Source organism: Drosophila takahashii, chromosome 3R (genome assembly GCF_030179915.1).
Source record: "Drosophila takahashii strain IR98-3 E-12201 chromosome 3R, DtakHiC1v2, whole genome shotgun sequence".
NCBI lineage: Eukaryota > Metazoa > Arthropoda > Insecta > Diptera > Drosophilidae > Drosophila > Drosophila takahashii.
This window is the reverse complement of record NC_091681.1, coordinates 3,851,178-3,874,918: the sequence shown is the minus strand read 5'-3', so window position 1 is coordinate 3,874,918 and position 23,741 is coordinate 3,851,178. Positions and strand designations below refer to the sequence as shown.

At 44.9% G+C, this 23,741-nt stretch overlaps 1 protein-coding gene across 1 annotated transcript in view; it reads right to left on the bottom strand.

The window, feature by feature from the left end:
* LOC138913486 (uncharacterized) overlaps positions 1-22,449 on the bottom strand; it is a 116,754-nt gene extending 94,305 nt beyond the window's left edge. The window contains exon 1 of the mRNA XM_070217349.1: positions 22,435-22,449. The gene's annotated coding sequence lies outside the window, so the exon portion shown is untranslated. The remainder of the gene's footprint in view (positions 1-22,434) is intronic.
* Between the last annotated feature and the right edge of the window lie 1,292 nt (positions 22,450-23,741).

The window sequence follows — 23,741 nt, the reverse complement described above, 5'->3', positions numbered from 1 at the left end:
GGGGCTGGAAGAAGAATGGATCTGCCAATTGAATATTGTCAGGCACCCTCCAGCCGCTGGTGTTCACCGTTTGATCCGGATGATAACCAGAAATATTTTTTAGTATGTAAAATTCGGACGACAATTGACTGCTACCCACTCGCGACTTAACTATCGTGTGAATTTTCTTGGTTGCTTGAGCATTAGTTTCACCAATGCCCCGCAAGCTCAAACACACGTCCTCTCTCTTAATCTGAAGTCTCTGAGCGAGCTCATCGGTCACAAAATTGACTTGTGAACCAGAATCGAGCAACGCTCGAGCCAAAACTAATTCGCCACTTTTTGTTTGGACGCTCACGATGGCTGTGGCAAGAATAACTTTATCCGATGCAGTCGCATGCATAACATGCGAAGTGGATGGAGTATTCTGCAAGAGCGTGGGCTGAGGAGGAGCTGGCAACGCGAGATTTGATGGCGAGTAAATGTGCAGCAATGTGTGGTGTGAGGTCTTACACACCCTGCATCTTTTCGATTTGCACCTTTTTACCGTGTAGCCCTTTCGGAGGCAGTTAATGCATAAAGGAGCCTTTTTTGCAAAATCGAATCTTTGCTGAACTGTTAGGGCAGCAAAAGCAGTGCAACTTCCTACTTGATGTTCTGTTGAGTTGCAAAACACACATACTTCGGGGTCGTCTATGGCAGCAACAAACGAAAAACTCCTATTTCCATTCTTCTTAGGATAAGCCTGGCTCTGCTAAACAATTTTTGGCTTACACGCTTCTTCGGCAACCATATGCTGATAGCGCTTGTTCAGGGCCGACTCACACTCGCTCCAAAGAGGAAGCGAAGTATAATCTAACTGTTCTTCCCATTTTCTTTTAGTTCCTGCATCGACCTTAGGCTAGCCAGGGCTTTTGGGTAATTATTCGCTGTAACTTGGAATGCCCTGACTGTTCCTAGCGCGTCTCCAGCCAAGCACGATATTAGATGGTTAAATTTTTCGATATCATGCATCGTGTCATCTTTGTCAACAAAAGTTTCGAAAAGGCTTATAAAATTGTGAGGAACCGTAAAACGGCCCCCACAATTGCCACCACACTTTGTAGACACGTAGGAATTTTTATAGACACGTAGGAATTTTTGTAGCCATGTAGGAATTTTTTATAGCCATGTAAGACTCATGAAGAGATTTAGTATTAGTTTAGCTTCTTAATAGCCAACCGGCCCAACATCGCCAGCTTTCCCTTCCCCTTATCATCCACGCATCAGCACCCACATGGAACGCAACGCTCCTAACATCCACACAACACCAGCGAACCAGCGTCGCCAACATCGCTTCCCCTTATCATCCACGCATCAGCACCCACATGGAACGCAACGCTCCTAACATCCACACAACACCAGCGAACCAGCGTCGCCAACATCGCTTCCCCTTATCATCCACGCATCAGCACCCACATGGAACGCAACGCTCCTAACATCCACACACCAGCGAACCAGCGTCGCCAACATCACTTCCCCTTATCATCCGCGCTCTTAGCATCCACACGGAACACAATGCTCGCATCACCCACACATCAGTACCTGCGCGCTCTTAGCATCCACACGGAACACAATGCTCGCATCACCCACACATCAGTACCTGCGCGCTCTTAGCATCCACACGGAACGCAACGCTCGCATCACCCACACAGCAGTACCTACACGCTCTTAGCATCCACACACCGGCGAACATTCTCACTTCTACACGCTCATCAGCAGCCAGCATCCACACGGAACGCACCGCTCGCATCACCCACACATCAGTACCTGCACGCTCTTAACCTCCACTCGATCGAACCAAATAGCATCCAACTCGATCGATGTTTACGAGCAAAGGGGAAAAAGCTAAAGCGCAGCGGCAGCGACGTCGAGGCAATGCAAGGAAAAGAGGGGCATGTCAGCAGATATGGAGAAGAGGGAAATTTAATGGTTCCTGGAGATTCGCGCGCACAAGTCCATTTTAAACTCCGTGAAAAGTCCGCAACACCGATAAAACCCCGTCGTGAATTCGAAGTGCAAAAGAGTGAAAAATGTCAAGTGATAGTGGAGAAGGAGGAGCCAACCACCAAGGAGCCGCCGAAGGGGCCTGGGAGATAGACTGGCTGAACTTGCTGTGGGACGAACCGTAAGCGCCCGCTTTATTTCCCCACCAATATTTCCCTTTTAAAACATTTCTTCGACGACCGACTAGAGTGGCGTGGCACTAAGGCTGTCTGCACCCCTCAGTTAAAAAAACCCAAAATCCAAGTTTGAAAAATATAATAAATGAACCAAAGTGCTTCGCATTAAAAATCAATATCGCCTGTTATGTTCTGTGTGTGATTTTAGGAGGGGAAATTAAATTCGCCAGTCCTTTATTTTTCCCCATTTTGAAAAAAACCCTTCCGCCGATCGTGGTCGAACCGTGTGATGGCCGTGGATCACGATGGAGTCTCGAACTCGTTTGTCGGATCCGCAGCTATCACCGGTCCTGGGGCACGCAGTGGCCGTGGATCACGATGGAGTCTTGCACTCGTTTGTCGGGTCCACGGGCAGTGCGGATCCCGGAGCGTGTGGCGGGTGGAGATTTTCAACGGAGTCCTGTACTCGATTGTTGGAATCTAAACCCGCTGCAGGTTTCGGCCCATGATCGGCATCTTTTTGGGAAACAACCCCCCTTCTCTTTTGCTGCTCCTGCCAGTTCCGGCCGCAGGGCCGTTTATCTCAACCCCCTCCTTGAAGTCCTTGAACTTAACAAATTTCTGTAAGTGACCCTGGGAGCCCTGAGCAACTATCCCAGCCAAAGAGCTTCCTTACATGGCGCCCGAACAGGGACTTCAAGGATATGGAATTTTTTTTTTTTTAATTTAATTTTTCCTAAAAAAAAAAATAATAAAATTTTTTTTTTTTAAATCGAAATTTTTTTTTATATTTTTGTGGGGTATATGGCGTAAAGACCCATGAGCTAGGCACCCAGACCCTATGAGCAGGCCCAGGGAAGAGAAAGGATTTTTTTTTTATCACACACACACAGATGGCGGTATGTTCGATTTTTTTCCCTCTACCAAACCTCGGGTAGCCAAGGATTACGATGGAGTCCGGGGACTCGTTTGTCGAATCCAAAGCTGTCCGGGCCCGGAGCGCGAAGCGGCCATGGATCACGACGGAGCTACGCTCGCGTGTCGGATCCAGGAGCCCACGGAAAATTCCCCCCCCTCTCGCTCCCCACGCTGTCCCGAACGCGGCGGACACGTGGCCGGCAACGGGAAGATGGGGCACAAATGTTTTCTAGCCCTTCTCGCCCGTGGATCACGACGGAGCTACGCTCGCGTGTCGGATCCCGGAGCACGCGGAAATTTTTTTTTTTTAAGCCCTTCTCGCCCGTGGATCACGACGGAGCTACGCTCGCGTGTCGGATCCAGGAGCCCACGGAAAATTCCCCCCCCTCTCGCTCCCCACGCTGTCCCGAACGCGGCGGACACGTGGCCGGCAACGGGAAGAGGGGGCACAAATGTTTTCTAGCCCTTCTCGCCCGTGGATCACGACGGAGCTACGCTCGCGTGTCGGATCCCGGAGCACGCGGAAATTTTTTTTTTTAAGCCCTTCTCGCCCGTGGATCACGACGGAGCTACGCTCGCGTGTCGGATCCAGGAGCCCCCGAAAATTTCCCCCCCCCCCTCTCGCTCCCCACGCTGTCCCGAACGCGGCGGACACGTGGCCGGCGACTATAAGAGGAGCACCGCGGGCCACCAGAAGTCAGTCAAGCTCCGGCCCTCAATCAGGGAACATCGTCGCGCACAACCAAGCAGCAGTAAACACTCTAAAGGATCCCAGTATCCTTCTCGTGAACTCTAAAGGATCCCAGTATCCTTCCCGTGCAAAACAAGGATCCCAGTATCCTTCCCGTGCAAAACACGGATCCCAGTATCCTTCTCGTGTAAACACCAGGATCCCAGTATCCTTCAAAATATTTGGAACCTCGCTCCAATTTATTTTCATCGTGCGCAGCCAGGACCCTAGTCCTGTAAAATATTTGGAACCTCGCTCCAAATTATTTTTCATCGTGCGCAACCAGGACCCTAGTCCTGTAAAATATTTGGAACCTCGCTCCAAGTTATTTTTTTCATCGTGCGCAACCAGGACCCTAGTCCTGTAAAATATTTGGAACCTCGATCCAAATTTATTTTTCATCGTGCGCAACCAGGACCCTAGTCCTGTAAAATATTCGGCACAACACGCCGAATTATTTTCTCGTGCGCAACTACGCGGCAGTACTATTTTATACCAAATTTTCCCCGGTCCCTCTCGTTCGGAAAACCATGGGTATAAGGTGGATATCCTATCGCCGCAAAGATGAGCTGCAACTCCTCTCATCCGAGTTCGGGTTATCCCTAGGAGGAACGGTCGAGGAACTGCGCAGTCGGCTAGCAACGTTTCTCACCCGCGAAGATCTTGAGCCAGCACTCCAGGACCGAGCCAATGAGCTCGCGGCGACATTTCCGGAAGCAGCCACACCCAGGGATAAGTCACCGAGCCCTTTGGGAGGACAAGAACCCAGGGAACACAAAATAAACACACCGGGCATCGACACCGGAAGCACCGCCTGCAGATTAGAAGTACCACCAGCCAACCGACCAGCGATAAACACAGTCCCAGACTCTCCCGCACGCGAGGAAATATCATCCGCGGCTTTGGCTGAAAAGCTAAGAAACTGGGGTATTTCGTTTGACGGACGAACCGACCCGCTCACATTTGTCGAGAGACTAGAGGTACAAGCCGAGGCATACCGACTCAGCACCGCCCGACTCCCCAGGGTGATCTCCGGATTACTGACGGGAAAAGCGGAAAGTTGGTACCGCACCTTTAAGATGCAGGACGTGACGTGGGAAATCTTTAGGAGGGAATTCTTGGATTTCTTCCTACCTCCACAATACTTCCAGAGATTGGAAGACACGATCCGGACAAGGTATCAGCGACCGGACGAGAGCTGCAAGGAGTACGTGGTGGAACTCCGCCTCCTGATGCAGCGGGCGAAGTTTACCTCGGAGCAGGAACTGGAGCGACTTTATCAGAACCTTCGACCGGAATACCAGTTGTTCGTGAGACAACAGGACTTCGGGGATCTAGCCACGCTAATCCAACGGGCCACCGCCTACGAGATCACGCGCGACCGCGACCGAGCGCTTCATGTAAACTACCTAGCAGCGATGCCACACCGACAAGCCAAACGATTCCAGGCTCCACCACCACCCACAGGAAACACAGGCAACCCCCTGGGATTTCACAGTACCCCGGCGACCAATCGCATGTTGGCACAGGTACCCGAACATCCTATCGATGTCCGGAACGCTTGTCACCGCTGCGGAGAACCCGGACACTTCAGCGAGGGGTGTGCCAATCCCCAGGTCCTGTTCTGCTGGGAGTGTGGACGGAGGGGAATGAGGACCAACACATGTTGCCGAGCTCGAAACCCGGGAAACGGCCCGAGTCCTCGCCCATCCGGGGAGCCAGCGAGGACCACACACCAAGGACCCCAGAACTAACCCCACCTTTACGGTTTGAAGGGGGGCGCATCGTGGCGACGGTAACCATAGAGGGCAAGACGTTTCACGCTACCCTGGACACCGGGGCATCCAGGAGCTTCATCAGCGCGAAGGTAGCCAACGACATTGGGAGTGCCGATAACCGCCGGGATGTGAGAACTAAGATTGCCCTGGCAGACGGATCCACCACCGACGTCACCCACGCCCTGACCACCACCGTAACCCTAGGGCGGGACACCGCTAAAACCACCCTACTAGTCCTACCGTCCATCTTGGACGAGATCATCCTCGGAATCGATTTTCTCTGCGGGATCAGGACCACTATCCAGTGTGGGCAAGCCCAGTTGTCCCTGTCCTACTATACCCCGCCGCCAACAAACAGAAGCCAACCACCTACGGTCACCCCACGAGTAGCTGCCATCGGCCCAAGCACCGTCGGACCGACGCCATCACCACGCTGTACGGTACCACCCGTAGCAGCCCCCCGACAATCGCCGCCACGACTACCAGTCAGCGCGCCTACCACAGCAGCCCCTCGACAATCGCCGCCACGACTACCAGTCAGCGCGCCTACCGCAGCAGCCCCTCGACAATCGCCGCCCCGACTACCAGTCAGCGCGCCCACCGTAACCCCGCGACCCCGACCTACGCCAGCACCAGCGAGTAATTCCAGTTACCTAGAACCCTTAGCCGACGCCGCCGCAGCACGAAAGAACAACCCCTTTCGAAGGTCACCCACGACTACCCATTCACCGAGACAATCCCAGGAGGACACAGCCAACCTAGCAACGGTCATCACCGAAGGACCCGAGGAATCCCGGATCCAAGCCTTTCTCGAGGCAGAGCTAGCGCCATTTGATCACATGACCGGTACCTCGCACATAGCCGAGCATAGTATCGTCATGAAGGACGACAAGCCCATCAAACAGAGGTACTTCCCCAAGAACCCTGCCATGCAGAAAATCATCAACGAACAAGTTGATGAGCTGCTTCGCGACGGACGCATCGAGCCATCCCGAAGTCCTCACAGCGCACCCATCGTCCTCGTCGGCAAAAAGACAGGAGATGTGCGCATGTGCGTGGACTACCGCCAGCTCAACGCTCACTCGGTGCCCGACGCCTATCCATTACCGCGGATAGGACACATCTTGGAAAGACTGCGCAATGCCAAGTTCATATCGACGCTAGATCTCAAAAGCGGGTACTGGCAGATCCCGGTGGCCCCAGACAGCCGCGCCTGTACCGCATTTACCGTGCCGGGCCGCGGGCTCTTCCAGTGGAAAGTAATGCCATTTGGCTTGCATTCGGCTCCTGCTACGTTTCAGCGAGCATTGGACAGCGTGATAGGACCCGACCTGGAGCCTCACGCCTTTGCCTATCTGGATGACATCATCGTCATCGGGACCTCATTGGACGAACACTTCACCAACGGGAAGTACTCCGACGACTCAGGCAGGCCAACTTGAAGCTGAACAAAGCGAAGTGTAAGTTTTTCCAGCATAGCATAACGTACCTAGGCCACGTCATCAGCGAAGACGGGATCCATACCGACCCAGACAAGATAGCCGCGGTAAGGGAACTCAAGCCACCCACTAACTGCAAGGAACTCCGACGATGTCTAGGGATAGCCTCCTGGTACCGGCGATTTGTGGAGAACTTCGCCACAATCGTCCAACCGATGTCCACCCTACTCAGGAAGGGAAGGAAATGGACCTGGAGCGACCCTCAGCAACAGGCATTTGAGGACCTGAAAAGGAAGCTCACCGAGGCACCAGTACTGGCCTGCCCGGACTTCAACCTCAAATTCCAGCTACAAACCGACGCAAGCGACTTCGGCCTTGGAGCCGTTTTAACCCAGCAAGTCGATGGAACCGAGCGCGTCATCGCCTATGCCAGCAGGAGGTTGCTTGCAGCGGAAGAGAACTACTCTGCTACGGAGAAGGAGTGCCTCGCAATAGTGTGGGCGATCAGGAAAATGAGGTGCTACCTCGAGGGATACCGATTCGATGTCATAACAGACCACCTTGCACTGAAGTGGTTAAATTCCATAGACAACCCAACAGGCCGGATCGCAAGGTGGGCCCTAGAGCTCCAACAGTTCCAGTTTGACATCTCCTACCGACGGGGAAAACAGAACGTCGTCGCAGACGCCCTGTCCAGACAACCCCTAGAAACGCTTCAACAGGTGAGCGAGGCCAACGAACCATGCAAGTGGATCGCAGCCAAGATCAAACAGATCGAGGCCAATCCGGAGAAGTTTCCGGACTACACCCAAGAGAACGGGCAACTCTACCGACACCTCGACAACGCGTACAGGAAGGAAGAACATGGAGCATGGAGACTTTGCGTACCCAGCAGCCACCAGCGCCGGGTCCTAGAAGAGTGTCATGATCACCCCACTGCAGGACACCTCGGGATCAGGAAAACGACCACCCGAATCTGCCAACAGTATTATTGGCCGGGTTTGTTTCGAGACATCGCTCGTTACGTACGACAATGCCCAGCCTGTCAACAATTTAAGGTGAGCCAGCGCAAACAAGCGGGGAAGATGCTGACCCGGAAATCAGAGGGACCATTCTCAACCCTGTGCGCGGACTTCGTAGGGCCTCTCCCCAGGTCTCGCAAAGGACATACCATGCTACTGGTATTTTTGGACCATTTCACCAAATGGGTCGAATTAATACCATTACGCCGAGCTACCGCCGCCAGCCTAGAATTAGCCTTCCGAGAGCGAATCTTAGCTAGATTTGGCACTCCAAAAACGTTCATCTGCGACAATGGGACCCAGTTTACGAGTAGGGCTTTCAAAGCATTCTGCAAAAAGGCAGGAATGGAAGTGCAGCATACTGCCCCATACTCCCCTCAACAGAATCCTACCGAGCGAGCCAACCGCACCATCAAAACGATGATAGCACAGTACGCCACTGAGGACCAACGAACGTGGGATAACCTATTGCCGGAAATCACTTTGGCTATCAACACAAGTGTCTCCGACAGTACCGGATTCAGCCCAGCGTACTTAGTTCAAGGCCGGGAACCCCGATTACCCGGAAGCTGGTTCAACGAAGTTACGCCAGGGACCAGCGAAGCGCCCAGAGACCCCCAGAGTAAGGCAGAGCATCTCAAGAACATCTTTCAAACAGCCAAGGAAAACATGGAGAGAGCCGCCCAGGAACAAAGCCGCTACTACAACTTGCGTCGACGCGAATGGAGACCGACCATTGGAATGTGGGTTTGGGTCCGAACTCACCACCTGTCCAACGCCGCGGAAGCGTTCAACGCAAAACTAGCTCCAAAGTTCGACGGCCCTTATAAAATCATCAAGTTTCTGTCACCAAACATCGCCAGAGTCCAACTTCGAGGGACACGAAAGCGTCGCAACGCAAGTCTAGCTGACTTGAAACCCTTTCAAGGGGACCAGACCACAGAGGACCCCGAAGAAGACTCCGAGGGGATTCACGAGACCACCCGGGTCTCACCAAGTCCGCAAAACTAAAGTAAGCCGCGGAACCCTTGCTACGACAAGGAGATTCAGTGGGGCCACTTGAGCCTGGACCCCAGCGCCAACGCCCCACAACCCTCCCCATCGGTGGGGGGGTGTTAAAGTCCTTAGGGTACACCACGCCAAAGTAGCCACGCCTAGTCACCGCCATAGCCACAGACGACAACAGAACGACCCACGAACTCGAATCTCCCTCTCATCGATGAGTATTCAAGCTAACCCATTTTTTCTCCGATCTAGCGACCTAGGCTACCGCACCTTGTCCAGCTGTGGGTCTTCGCCGGCCGAGACTCTTCGGACACCGCCCATGAGCCCCCGGCCTGGGAAGCCGTCGCGGTCCTGGCCCGAGTCAGCCAGTACGCTGCTCAACACGCCCGTCGACACGCTGGTGCTCAGCAGCCACAGCGACCACCACGGATCCACAACCCCGGCAGACGACATCCCAGGATGCAGCCAGGCCGATCCGTTGCTCTGCTCCACGTCGCGACTGGCCACAGTTCGCGTCCTGGAAACCCCGAGCGAGGAGGCCCAACCGGTCGCGTGCGCCACCAGCAGCTGGGTGGACATAGCCGGACTAGGTCCACACCCAGGGGATGACATCCCAAGTGGTAGCCAGGGTGACCCCACACTACTCACCGCGACCCGGTTGGCGCAGTTGTTGGCCCTGGAGCAAGGAAACGAAGCGACCGAACCCACCATACGGGCCGTCAGCCGCTGGATCGACGAGGTGGGACTGCCATCCTTTGGCCCCTCGATGCTGGAGGACAGCCTCCGACAAATCCGCGTCGTAGGATTTGCCGACTCCGACCAGGAGAGCTCGCCCGAGTCGCTGAACGACTCCGAAACCTCGTCCGAGCCGGAGAGGTTGCCAGAGTACCCCGTCCTCCCTCCAGTGGCCATGCGCCTAGCCGCAGCCAACGCAGCATGGGACCAGATCCCCATCGCGAATGATAGCTCGGGCGCGGAGTCAAGCCAAGACTCCGCACTGTCGACGGAACGGACCTCCATCAGCAGTCAGCCGGAAATCGTTCGCGACCAGGAAGGGTCCAGCGAGTCGGACGACAGCAGCCGCAGCGGAGCCTTTGCACCAGGCAGAGATGACCCCAGTCCCCAAATGGCTGCACCCCTGCTGGACGACCGCTACAGCGATGTTAGCGACGAGGAGCTACCGCTGCCATGGATCGCCGAAGTGGCGATGGAAACGATGGCAACGCTCGACAACCACACCAGCGAAGAACGCCCCAGCTGCAGCCACGGACGGGACGAATCCCCAATACCATGGGAACTCTGCCTCGACTCGGAAGAGGAGAGGGAACTCCTGCGCGCTCTAGAGGACGACCCACTACCGCCGGCCACCCCGGAGGAGGACCAGTGGTCAGAAGCCCCCGCGGAATGGTCCGTGACCACAGAGCGCCGAAGACTGCCGAACGAGCTCATCGTGTTCATCCGGCAACAGGATCGCCGAGGAGTGCGATTCCTGCGAAAGGTGAAGGGACGGATCTACCGGATCACCATCACAAATACGCGATTCATCAGCGTCTCGCTCCGGCACCCCGAAGAAAGGGGGGGGTGTGAGGAACCGTAAAACGGCCCCCACAATTGCCACCACACTTTGTAGACACGTAGGAATTTTTATAGACACGTAGGAATTTTTGTAGCCATGTAGGAATTTTTTATAGCCATGTAAGACTCATGAAGAGATTTAGTATTAGTTTAGCTTCTTAATAGCCAACCGGCCCAACATCGCCAGCTTTCCCTTCCCCTTATCATCCACGCATCAGCACCCACATGGAACGCAACGCTCCTAACATCCACACAACACCAGCGAACCAGCGTCGCCAGCATCGCTTCCCCTTATCATCCACGCATCAGCACCCACATGGAACGCAACGCTCCTAACATCCACACAACACCAGCGAACCAGCGTCGCCAACATCGCTTCCCCTTATCATCCACGCATCAGCACCCACATGGAACGCAACGCTCCTAACATCCACACACCAGCGAACCAGCGTCGCCAACATCACTTCCCCTTATCATCCGCGCTCTTAGCATCCACACGGAACACAATGCTCGCATCACCCACACATCAGTACCTGCGCGCTCTTAGCATCCACACGGAACACAATGCTCGCATCACCCACACATCAGTACCTGCGCGCTCTTAGCATCCACACGGAACGCAACGCTCGCATCACCCACACAGCAGTACCTACACGCTCTTAGCATCCACACACCGGCGAACATTCTCACTTCTACACGCTCATCAGCAGCCAGCATCCACGCGGAACGCACCGCTCGCATCACCCACACATCAGTACCTGCACGCTCTTAACCTCCACTCGATCGAACCAAATAGCATCCAACTCGATCGATGTTTACGAGCAAAGGGGAAAAAGCTAAAGCGCAGCGGCAGCGACGTCGAGGCAATGCAAGGAAAAGAGGGGCATGTCAGCAGATATGGAGAAGAGGGAAATTTAATGGTTCCTGGAGATTCGCGCGCACAAGTCCATTTTAAACTCCGTGAAAAGTCCGCAACACCGATAAAACCCCGTCGTGAATTCGAAGTGCAAAAGAGTGAAAAATGTCAAGTGATAGTGGAGAAGGAGGAGCCAACCACCAAGGAGCCGCCGAAGGGGCCTGGGAGATAGACTGGCTGAACTTGCTGTGGGACAAACCGTAAGCGCCCGCTTTATTTCCCCACCAATATTTCCCTTTTAAAACATTTCTTCGACGACCGACTAGAGTGGCGTGGCACTAAGGCTGTCTGCACCCCTCAGTTAAAAAAACCCAAAATCCAAGTTTGAAAAATATAATAAATGAACCAAAGTGCTTCGCATTAAAAATCAATATCGCCTGTTAAATTCGCCAGTCCTTTATTTTTCCCCATTTAGAAAAAAACCCTTCCGCCGATCGTGGTCGAACCGTGTGATGGCCGTGGATCACGATGGAGTCTCGAACTCGTTTGTCGGATCCGCAGCTATCACCGGTCCTGGGGCACGCAGTGGCCGTGGATCACGATGGAGTCTTGCACTCGTTTGTCGGGTCCACGGGCAGTGCGGATCCCGGAGCGTGTGGCGGGTGGAGATTTTCAACGGAGTCCTGTACTCGATTGTTGGAATCTAAACCCGCTGCAGGTTTCGGCCCATGATCGGCATCTTTTTGGGAAACAACCCCCCTTCTCTTTTGCTGCTCCTGCCAGTTCCGGCCGCAGGGCCGTTTATCTCAACCCCCTCCTTGAAGTCCTTGAACTTAACAAATTTCTGTAAGTGACCCTGGGAGCCCTGAGCAACTATCCCAGCCAAAGAGCTTCCTTACAAAATTTTTAAATTCGGAATGTTTTCCGCTTAAGGTTGGAAGAGCGACGCTCGGCAAACGGCATTGGGGTGTGCGCGTTGCCGGCGGAGCGGAATTGTCAACGCTCTTAAGCTTTGTTTCCGCGATTAGGGAAATTAGCAACGATTTTGCTATTATCGCAGTCTCTTCTAACTCTTCGCGGTACTCATCATCTCCATCTTTCGCTTCAATTTTATTCTGTATAAGCGAAGCATTTTCAATGTGCGTATTTAGGATTTCTAATCGACATTCTAACTCAACCGTATTTAAGGAGTATCGACCCTCCTTTAAATATTTTTGCTTTTTTATACTCTTCATATATCCATCTCGTTGGTTTTTTAACCCTTCGTTGTCCTTGTTGTTACTTTCTGATTTTGGCACCATTTTTTTTTTTTTTTTTGGTATCGAAGAGTTTATAATTTAATTTATTTTTGTTTTTTTTTTTTTTTAAATTGTATTTATGTAAATGTATACAAAAATTTGTTTTTAAATTTATTAAATTTAAAAATAATAACCAACGAGAGGAATAAGCTGAACGCAAGCAGTGTAGGGGAGGTTTTTAAATGAATTGAGGAATTAATTTGAGGAATCCTAATTTATTATAATAATTCAATAATTATAATATGCCGAGCGCACGTCGTGTAGGGGAGCACACGCCAAGCTCAAATACCAAAAAACGAACAAGCGTTTAGGCAACGGCAACGCTTGCACCGTTCCAGCGATCGAAAACGAAAACGACGAAAGAGAACTCGAACGTACGGGTGGCGGTGCTCAACGCAATGCTAACGGAGAATGATGCACTGACCGATAACTAAGGGCAACGAATATATAAACCTGACGCCTAAAAGCTCGGGAAATGGCGAACAGCGAGGGAAATTTAAGGAAAATGCGCGGCCGAAAATTTGCCGGGAATTTAATTCTCGAATTAGAAATTTTCACACTTCCCAACTTTTACCCTTTTAATTTTTGCAAAGCTATAATTGGTGTTCACTACGACGAGAATTGGGGGAATTTTATTCTTTGAACAACCAGGATGCCGACAAATATTTATTTGATTTTGGTCCAAAGCGATTCACTTATGTATTTATAATTCGAAATATGTATATTTGTATGGAATTATCAGAATTATAATCGTTAGTGCATGCAAGTTTTATTTATTTCTTGGTTAGAATGCTCGCTATCTACCGAATTTTTCACACGAATGCAAAAAGTTGAAAGATGGGCCAAAAACACAGTTTACAAAACGCCACAGATTAACTTTCAACTTTTAGCACTCTATACCTGGTGGGACGATTCACATCCGTCGGTAACTTCCCTCTTCGAATCCATTTGCCTTTCTTCCTGTGCGTAGGGGATTACAGCGGTGAATTTGGCGATAACGGCGGTTGAGAACTGCAGCGGCCAAAATTTTCCAGCCGTAGCAAAGGCGTATTTCAGTAGGCAGCAACTGACGAATTTCAGCGGCAACAACAATTTACTGGCCCAGAAATTAAATTGGCGGCAGCAACCACGAAGTAAATCGGCAGCAACAGGCGACAAGCAGCGGCAACAACAACTACACAGGTCCAGCTAACGGCGATTGAGAACAGCAGCGGCAATGGAAATCGAAGAAACTGCAGCTTCCAAACTTCCAACAACATTTGGCGGCAACAATTTTATTTGGCGGCAGCAACGACGAATTAAATCGGCAGCAACAAATCACTTTAATGTTTAAAAAAGGGGCCGGCGCGATTTATTTGATTAATTTGTTTGTTTCACCAAAAAAAATTAACAACTCGAGTTCCACTGCTAATCACGTCGGGGTCACCATGAAAATTTAATACTATTTTGTATTACAACGCGAATACTTGTGATTGCAGGGAAATTTGATATTTTATTTTTGGCGACGACGACAGGGAGTTTGCGCAATGAGATTCATATAACAACTGACTCTTTAATTTCAATATATAAACGCTTAAGCCTAACTTAACGAAAGGGGGGAGAGACGGGGCGAATTCGCGAGCGCGATTAAAGCTTTATTGCGCTCCCGCTCCCGCCGTACACTATTCAACATATTTCATTATAAAAGCGCAAAGTGCGCAAACAACATCGATATATCACCAACAACGTCAGATAAAAATAGGTAAATTCACTTTCATTATCCATTTCGCACTTCAATAACTTTAACTTTCAAAAAATTTAAGGGACAGTGTATAACAGTAAATGTGTCAAAAAAAATCCCTTCCAACCAAAGACCTTCTAATTTGCAACCAAATTTGGACGCCAAACAAGGATGATTTGGTTAGAAGAGATTTTTGCGACACATCTGATAACTACGTTAGCAAGTTTAGAAAACGTAGATGTGAACTGGTTGACCCACACTTTCCTGTATTCGTGCAAAAGTATGTAACAGTCAGAGTTGTGTCTATAAGTGAAAGTGTACCGTGTCCTAGCAACCAGGTTGTTGACTACTTGGTTTCTAGACACATTTGCATTTTTCTAACAAATCTTCTCAAAGGGATGATTGCGATGGATGGGATGGTGGTGGAAAAGCATGCTAAATTTATGAAGAGGGGATAAAAGTGAGAAGCTACTGGAAAGAACCTTCACTTCGAATTGAAACTCCACTGGATCAGCAACAATCAAAAATGAACCAAACAACAAAAAACAGCTATACAGTCAAACAACTAATAAGTTAAACAACAAACAGCTAATATCATTTAATCAGCTTAACAAAAAATAGCTAATAACAAGTAATCAGTTAAACAACAAGGAACAAACAAGAGTTAAACATCAAGAAACATCAGTTAAACAGCAATAACAACATCAAGAAACAACTACATAATCAAGAAACAGCAGTTAAACAACACAACATCATGAATAACAACCACGTGTGTGATGAAATCACCAAATTCCTCAAAAAAATGGTGATTTCATTTTTGAGGATCATCGGGAGTCCCTGGAGATGATTTTCTCCAATCTTTAACAGATAGATCGAGTCGGTGAGAGAGAAACTAAATATGGCGTACATATGCTAACATGTCCCTGGGCCGAAGATGATGTAAGATGCACTACGAGCAGTACAAACAAGTGGCCCAACGATACCATGTACGTGCTTGTTACGCGCGGGACCCTTTATCAATAAGGGCAAAAATGCGAGTTCGCGAGGAAAATACATGAAACAAAAGAGACGGGACACATAAAGATTGTAATGGATAAAACTAAGATTGAAGCAAATGAGATAATATTTTGGTTTTTAATATAGCGTTAGATGTTGAAGTGCAAATTAAATGATAAAGATTGTTATAATTTGTTCATAGAACGCGAAAGGGCTTATGCAGAGAAAAATTTGATGTACATCGAGACAAATTAAGAGGGTAATCATTTCGTGTTAGTCTAACGGGAACATTAAAAGTTAAACGGTTTACCAGTTCTACAGAATCGATATCACCTGTTATAATATTATGCATAAAAATAGTACTAAGCAGGGACCGAAAATAATGATTATATTTTTTGAGTAAAAAATAAAAATATCCATTTAATGATTATTTTGTAAGCAAAAAAAATATCGCTCAGAAATAATGATTATTTTGTGAGCGATATATTTCGCTCAAAAATATCACTCAAAGTGGGATTGCATCCGTCCTAAGCGGAATTTTACAAAGATTTAAATGTGCTCTTGTAGGTAGAACTACGGAGCACATATTCCGTTAAGAAAAAAATAAATTTTCTTTGTATAAACCGCTTAAAAAAACAAAAAAAATCTTTTTGTATAAAAACACTTTCTGTGGGAATCGAACTCGTGCTTACAGCTCAGTGGACCAACACACTAACACCCAGCCCACATGTCGGGTTGGATCTAAGTGGAATAGTTCATAACATCTTGTTAAGTCGTTTTACTAATAAATAAATGACATAAAGTTCTAAGGTTGATACAACTTGTTGTATTTAAGCATATCTCATGTCAACTAAAAACCGCGTTTTAAGAAGTTTATACAAAGAAATCACCTTCTTTTATTAACTGGATGTGTGCTCCGTGGTTCTACCTACAAGCAGAAATTTAAAAGTTTGTAAAATTCCGTACAGAACGGCTGTAATCGCAATTTGAGTGATATTTTTAAGCGAAATAATATCGCTCACATAATAATCATTATTTCTGAGCGATATTTTTTTTGCTTACAAAATAATCATTAAATGGAGATTTTTATTTTTTCACTTATAATGATTACGGTCCCTGGTACTAAGCATTATTCTACGGTTTTCAAGTGTAGGCAAATTAAGCAATAGTAATCTACTCTGGTAGGGAGGTAGCCTTACGTTTTGATCCCAGTTTAAACTACGAAGAGCAAAAAGGAGAAATTTTTTTTGTACCGACTTATTTGAATTTAAAATTTACACCTGACACACCTCAATAATTTCTCCTCTTTTAGGGCTAGTACTCAACCCAACAAAAGTCGTCCAAAACAAAAAAACTTCATATGAAACAAAATTTCTTGACTTTTTTTCATATGAAGTTTTTTGTTTTGGACGACTTTTTGTTGGGTTGAGTACTAGCCCTTAACTAGGATAACCCAGATAAGCAAAGGACACCCGTCACACCCCAGTAATTTCTCCCCCCATTAACTAGGAAAACCTAAATATAACGCTATGATCACCAGTCATACCGTGTGAGCACCACACTTTCTTAATCTAAGCAAAGAATATATCGCTATGATGACCCGTCACAACCCAGTAACTTCTCCCCCGAATAACTAGGATAACCTAGATAAGCAAAGGACACCCATCACACCCCAGTAACTTCTCCCCCGCTTAAATATTAAAACCTAAAAATAACGCTATGATCACCCGTCACACCGTGTGAGCACCACACTTTCTTAATCTAAGCAAAGGACACCCGTCACACCCCAGTAACTTCTCCCAGCTTAATAAGAGTCCCGATTTTTGGACCGAATTTCGGGATCTGATTCCTGAATACAAATCCTAGATACAAAAGCTGGATATAACTATTGTGGACCCTAATTAACGATCGAATTTCGACCGAATTTCGGGATCTGATTCCTGAATACAAATCCTAGATACAAAAGCTGGATATAACTATTGTGGACCCTAATTAACGATCACTCGTCACGCCCATTAACTTTAATTACCCCCCACACCTTTCACATTGTCCTGATTTATTACCCTAATTAGCATAATTTATTACCTCTCCTTCCACTTTTGTATCCAGAACTCTCATTTATACACAACTCAAGACTTTTATTTTTTTTATATTTGTTTAACTTTGTTTTTTTTAACCTGTATTTCAGTTGACAAGTACTACAAAAAACAAGCATTTTAAACAAAGCTTTTAAGTTTATTATTTTTGAATTAAAGGTTGATGCGTTTACTTAAACTGTGCAACATTTTTATACCCTTGCAGAGGGTATAATGATTTCAGTCAGAAGTTTGCAACGCAGTGAAGGAGACGTTTCCGACCCCATAAAGTACATATATTCTTGATCATCATCACCAGACGAGTCGTTGACGGATGTCATCCGTCCGTCTGTCTGTCCGTTTCTACGCAAACTAGTCTCTCAGTTTTGAAGCTATCGCACAGTGGGGCGAAAAACCCAAAAGTCTGCCTTAAATCAGCGGAGCCATATTGCGAATATTTTTTGATGGGGCATTCTTAAAGGCAATTAAATATGTAAAAAAAACATCATAAGGTGAATATTTTTAGTAAAATTTTTTTGTTGTAAAAAATTTTTAAGAAAAAAAAATTGTTTTTTTAAGAAAAAAAATATAAATAAATTAGTTATAGGGTTCTAAGTTTCCAAATATTTTTTTTTTAATTTAACTTGATTTTTAAAAAAAAAAATTATTCACATCGGTCAACTATAACTTATAGCTGCCATATAAACGCTTATTACAAAGGGGAATGTCTCGGTTCTATTTCAATATTGCTTCATATAAATTGGGATTAGGTCATTATTTTGAAAAAAAAATTATTCAAATCGGTCAACTATATCTTATAGCTGCCATATAAACGCTTATTACAAAAGGGAATGTCTCGGTTCTAGGTCATTATTTTGAAAAAAAAAATTATTCAAATCGATCAACTATATCTTATAGCTGCCATATAAACGCTTATTACAAAAGGGAATGTCTCGGTTCTATTTCAATATTGGTTCATATAAATTGGGATTAAGGCATTATTTATCATTTTAGCTCTATGCTTTCCTTTTTTTTTAATTGGTCAATGATATCTTATAGATGTCATAGAATCAATCAAGGAAATATAGCATAGTTTAAAAAAAAACTGGTAGAAACCGGTATTTATTTCATATCTGTATTTTTAGTAAAATAACATAATTTTAAATTTTAAACCCAAATTTGTTTATTAATTTATCATTATCTTCATCAATACCTTCATATAAGTAAAATATCTTCATGATGTTAGGGCGCGCGGATAACCAGGGCTGACGATATTTCAAATTATGAACATTTCTTGGTAACTTAAACTGCGGTTTTCTCAGAAGAGGCACAAAAGGGCAGGCTAATTTTTTCATAAAATGTAGTTAAATATCTAAACTTTTTTTTAAAAAAAGAATTAAACGGGGATCTAGGGTGTAACACTACTTTACGTCCAAAAATATCCAAAAAATCCCAATTTTTTTGGACCCCTTTTAAAAAATTAAAAAAAATAGTAATTATGTATCTAAAATTTTTATTGTTCTTTTAATATATTAAGAATTGGTTGCTCTTAAAATTTCAATCGTTGGGCGCTTTTAGAAAAATTTCAAAGATGTGTAAAAATACCTTTTTTTCTTATTGGCTAAAATTATGTTTCGAAAAATCCACTTTATAAATCTGTAGTGGGAGAACCATTCATCACAGATCACTCTTTCCTTTTGATTTGTATAGAGAATTCAATTATTTTTAAAGTTGCATTGCAACATTTTGGAAAATCTTAAAAAAAAAACCATTTTGGCAGGCTTTTTGTTCTAGGCGCCCCACAGTGTATCGGCTTAAAACTTTACCAAAAGTCTTCTTTCTATTGCAGGTAGTATTTAAGTCGGAACCGACCGGATCGGATGACTATATCTTATAGCTTCCATAGGAAGGATCGAAAAAAAAAAGTTTAAAAAAATTCTAGCTTTGGTGTTTTTTGAAATATTACCTACTCTTGGGGATATTATTTTTTAAATATTTCTGAATTTCGAATAAAATTTTTAAAAAATCGGATCACTATAGGAAACACAATAGGAACGGTCGGAAAATTAAATAGAAATTAATAGGAAAAAAATCTTTGTTGATTTTTATTACATTCTCTTCTTCACTTTGATGTAGCATTTCTTTAATTTAATTAATAAAATTTAACAAAACTCGGACGTCTATATTATAAAGCAAAGAATAATGATCTGCAGGGGTATGTCTTCCTTCTTGTTAGGGTTATAAAATGTAACCGCAATTCTGATTTCATGGGCGGAAAGTACTCATCGAAAAAAGCTAAAACCCATTCGGGTTTTTCTGGCTTAGCTCGCGTTTACCTATCATAGCGAGTTAAAGTTTTACATACAAAATTTATTTGGAACGGCCATATCTTGTGAACCGATTAAAATTTCACTATCAAGTCTTCAGTGATTATGTAGCTATGAACCCAAGGAACTAAATTGACAAATGACTCTTGCGAAGAAGTCCACCTAGCGCATTAAAAATCAAAAAAATAGCGAACATTTTTTTTAACGCGCTAGGTGCACTAGGTGCTAGGTGCAATACCAAAACAAAATTGTCCTAATAAAGGCAGCGAACAATATGAGGCACGTGTAATAAAGAGCAAGAGAATCAATTGGTTTGAGTATTTAATGTTCTTTTAATATTATCAATGCGATTTGAATTTTAGTTCACAAAAATCGGTTACAAAATGTCTTATGTAAGTATGTTGTGGAAAGGATATCAGTAATTTCTTGAATTTGAATTTGAGCGAATCTCAATTCCTTAGTCAGCTGCAATGCACACACACAAACCTACACACGCATATATGTATCTAATGGCTGTGTGTGTAAAATACGCATTTTTTGGATATATATATTTTGTGCGTGTGTGTGTACTAGAGCCCTGCAAAAGTTGACTTTTAAGTGAGAACTTATAAGTAATTTTGAGTCACTCTAACTTGAAAAAACAAGTTCAAGTGAAGCAAGCCAAGTCTATGAATTTAAAGTGATCTATCACTCATCGACTGGAAACAACAAGTCCACTTTCAAGTTAACTTGGTCCACTCGGTTCACTTGGAAATGTTAAAGTGAACTCTATGACTTATAAGTCAGTAGAACGTTTGTAAGTGAACAAAATTCTGAAGTTCTGATTCAGTGTGTTAGATAAATTCGACTTTATAAGTTGTGTTCATGTTTCAAATGGCTTCCTCGGAAAACGTAAGCTATATTTTTGTTAAAATGAAATAAAATATAAATTAAAAAATACATATTTTTAAAGCTGGTATGTCCAACTGAGGCCCAAAATAAATTGAAGGCGGGCGAATATAAAATTCGCAATAAACGTGGGCGCAGCGCAGTGTGGTCAACTTTCGGGTTGGTGGAGCACAGTAACGAACAGTTAATTGCCGGCATTGCAGCGTGCAGAAAGTGTAATGCCATTTTTCGGTACACGAACTGCACTTCAAATTTTGTTCGCCACAAATGCCATATCGCTGCAGCACGCGCTAGCTCGAATTTGTCCATTAACCATGTCGAGGTGGACAATGACTTTAAGAAGAGAATAACCGAAGCAGACACCGAATGGACTGTGGAAAATTGCAGATCGTTTAGAACCACTAACGATAGTGGGCTAAAAAAATTATTTTCTTCATTTGTGGATATTGGAGCTCGATATGGACCTAACCTTGACAAATAGTGCATCCTCAGAGAGATCATTTTCCCAGGCTCGGTTGCTAATATCCGAAAAGAAAGGCACCATTTCAAAATCAAGCGAAAAAGAACCAAATTATGTTTCTAAATTCCAATTAAAAAAAATAATTTTTTCGAATCCTTTATTATGTATCACTAAAACTATCACCCGTTACAGAATAAGACTCGACTCTCACAGAAACAGACTTGATCTCACACTATCCAGAACTATGAACAGAAAAAGACTAACAATATACCCTTTTACTCTACGAATAACGGGTATAAAAAGATTGCACCTATCAGACAATCTCATGCTTGCCCAGTAAATAAACAAATTATTCAAAGCTTTTGTCATTGTAAGAACTTGGACTTCGGTAGGATGTTAGGAGTAAAGGGTTTTTTCGTGGACCGCGAAATCTTGAGCGGGACATAAACACGCAAGTGAGTTTTCTTTAATAAGGGATTTATATGTTTGTAAGAACTTTGATGGGTAAGAACTAGAGGTAATACTATACATTAGCGGGCTCACCCCCGAAATTCGCGAAAAAATTATCCTCGATGGACCGCGATTTCTTAAGAATTTACGTGCAAAAAGAATTTGGCGGTCGGTCATGGTTCTCTTGTAATTGAATTTCAAAGTTCCCGGGTTTGCTATAAAAAACAAGTATGCTTTTCTAACGTTTGCTATAAAAATAAGACTAATTTAAAATTCCAAACATCTGAGTAATTGGTATTATAGGGAACTAGTCCTCACAACCGCGTAAAAATGATCCTCGATGGACAGCGAGTTCTTAAGAACTCTCATAACCATGGATGACCACATGTGTATTTTTATTATGATAATCAGAAGAAATCGGGGTCCAACGAGGATTATATATTTTAACCTTTCTTTTAGTCTTTTCCACCCAAAACTAAACTTAAAGATTGAATTTGTTTTTTCTGAGCGACACACCAACCCTAATTCAGCTGAAACTACTAGCTTAATATTGAAGAAAAGAAAGTGCGCCGCAGCCAAAAAAAATTTAAGAAAAAATCGCGCGATTTTTTCTTAAATTTTTTTTGACTGCGGCGCAGTTTTTTTTAAATTTCTTCTTTAAACGCACTTCTTTCAAATACTTCCTATTCGGGAATACTTCAGCAGAGAGATATCTAGGCCATAAAAGGTTATTAAAGAAAAAACCTGGAACTTTACCTCAATGGTGGTGCGGAAAATTGTTCATTAAAACTTTTAATTTAAAAAAATTCTACATTTTTTTATAGGAACTCATTTAAACAATTTAATAGTTTTATAGGAACTCATTTAAACAATATATTAATTTAATAGGAACTCATTAAAACTTAATTACTTTGATTGAAAATATGAGAAAAGCACCCTTGTTTTTTATAGCAAACCCGGGAACTTTGAAATTCAATTACAAGAGAACCATGGCCGACCGCCAAATTCTTTTTGCACGTAAATTCTTAAGAAATCGCGGTCCATCGAGGATAATTTTTTCACGAATTTCGGGGGTGAGCCCGCTAATGTATAGTATTACCGAACTAGATAGTCTTCCGTGGACCGCGAGTTCTTGAGGCATAAAAAGTTAATTGATATATATCCGACTTTTGTGACTGCAAGCGAACAAAAATGTGGTGGACCGCGAGTTCTTAAGGAGCGGCTAAAGATAAATTTCACCTCAGGGATTTCTACGGTTAGATACAAACAGTCCTTGGGTGAACCGCTGGTTTTTAAGGGGCATTTAAAGTGGAGCCCAAATGTCTTGTATGAACCGCGATTTCTTTATTGACATGTTCAAGGTAAATTTACTTTCTACATAATTGGTTCAAAGTTTTTTATAGAACTATTGGGCGAACTTCGCCGTAAAAGAAATAAAAATCACTCAATTAATTTGCTTAATAATTCTATCACTCTCACTTACTCTCACTCTGATTTGTATCACTTGTTTTTCCTTACGAGTGATCAAGTGAACCAAGTGACCCAGCACCACTCACTTGAATCTAACTTGTAAGTGAGTGGACTTGAACTTATAACACTCTATTTTAAAAAACTGACTTGTTTCTCAATTCAAGTGAACTCATGCAGGGCTCTAGTGTGTACAATGTAATTACTGTGATTTTTCTAGATTTTTATGTCAATCCGTTCTGGGTGGAATTTGCTACTGACCGTTTTTTAAATAAAGACAAATATTGATTTAGATAAGGATGGCAGGTGAGCGGGGAAGCCGTGAATCAAATTGTTTAAACATTTGAATTTGTTTAAACAATATGAGGCACGTGTAATAAAGAGCAAGAGAATCAATTGGTTTGAATATTTAATGTTCTTTTAATATTATCAATGCGATTTGAATTTTAGTTCACAAAAATCGGTTACAAAATGTCTTATGTAAGTATGTTGTGGAAATGTAAATAAAATATTCTTTTAGCAAAAGGATATCAGTAATTTCTTGAATTTGAATTTGAGCGAATCTCAATTCCTTAGTCAGCTGCAATGCACACACA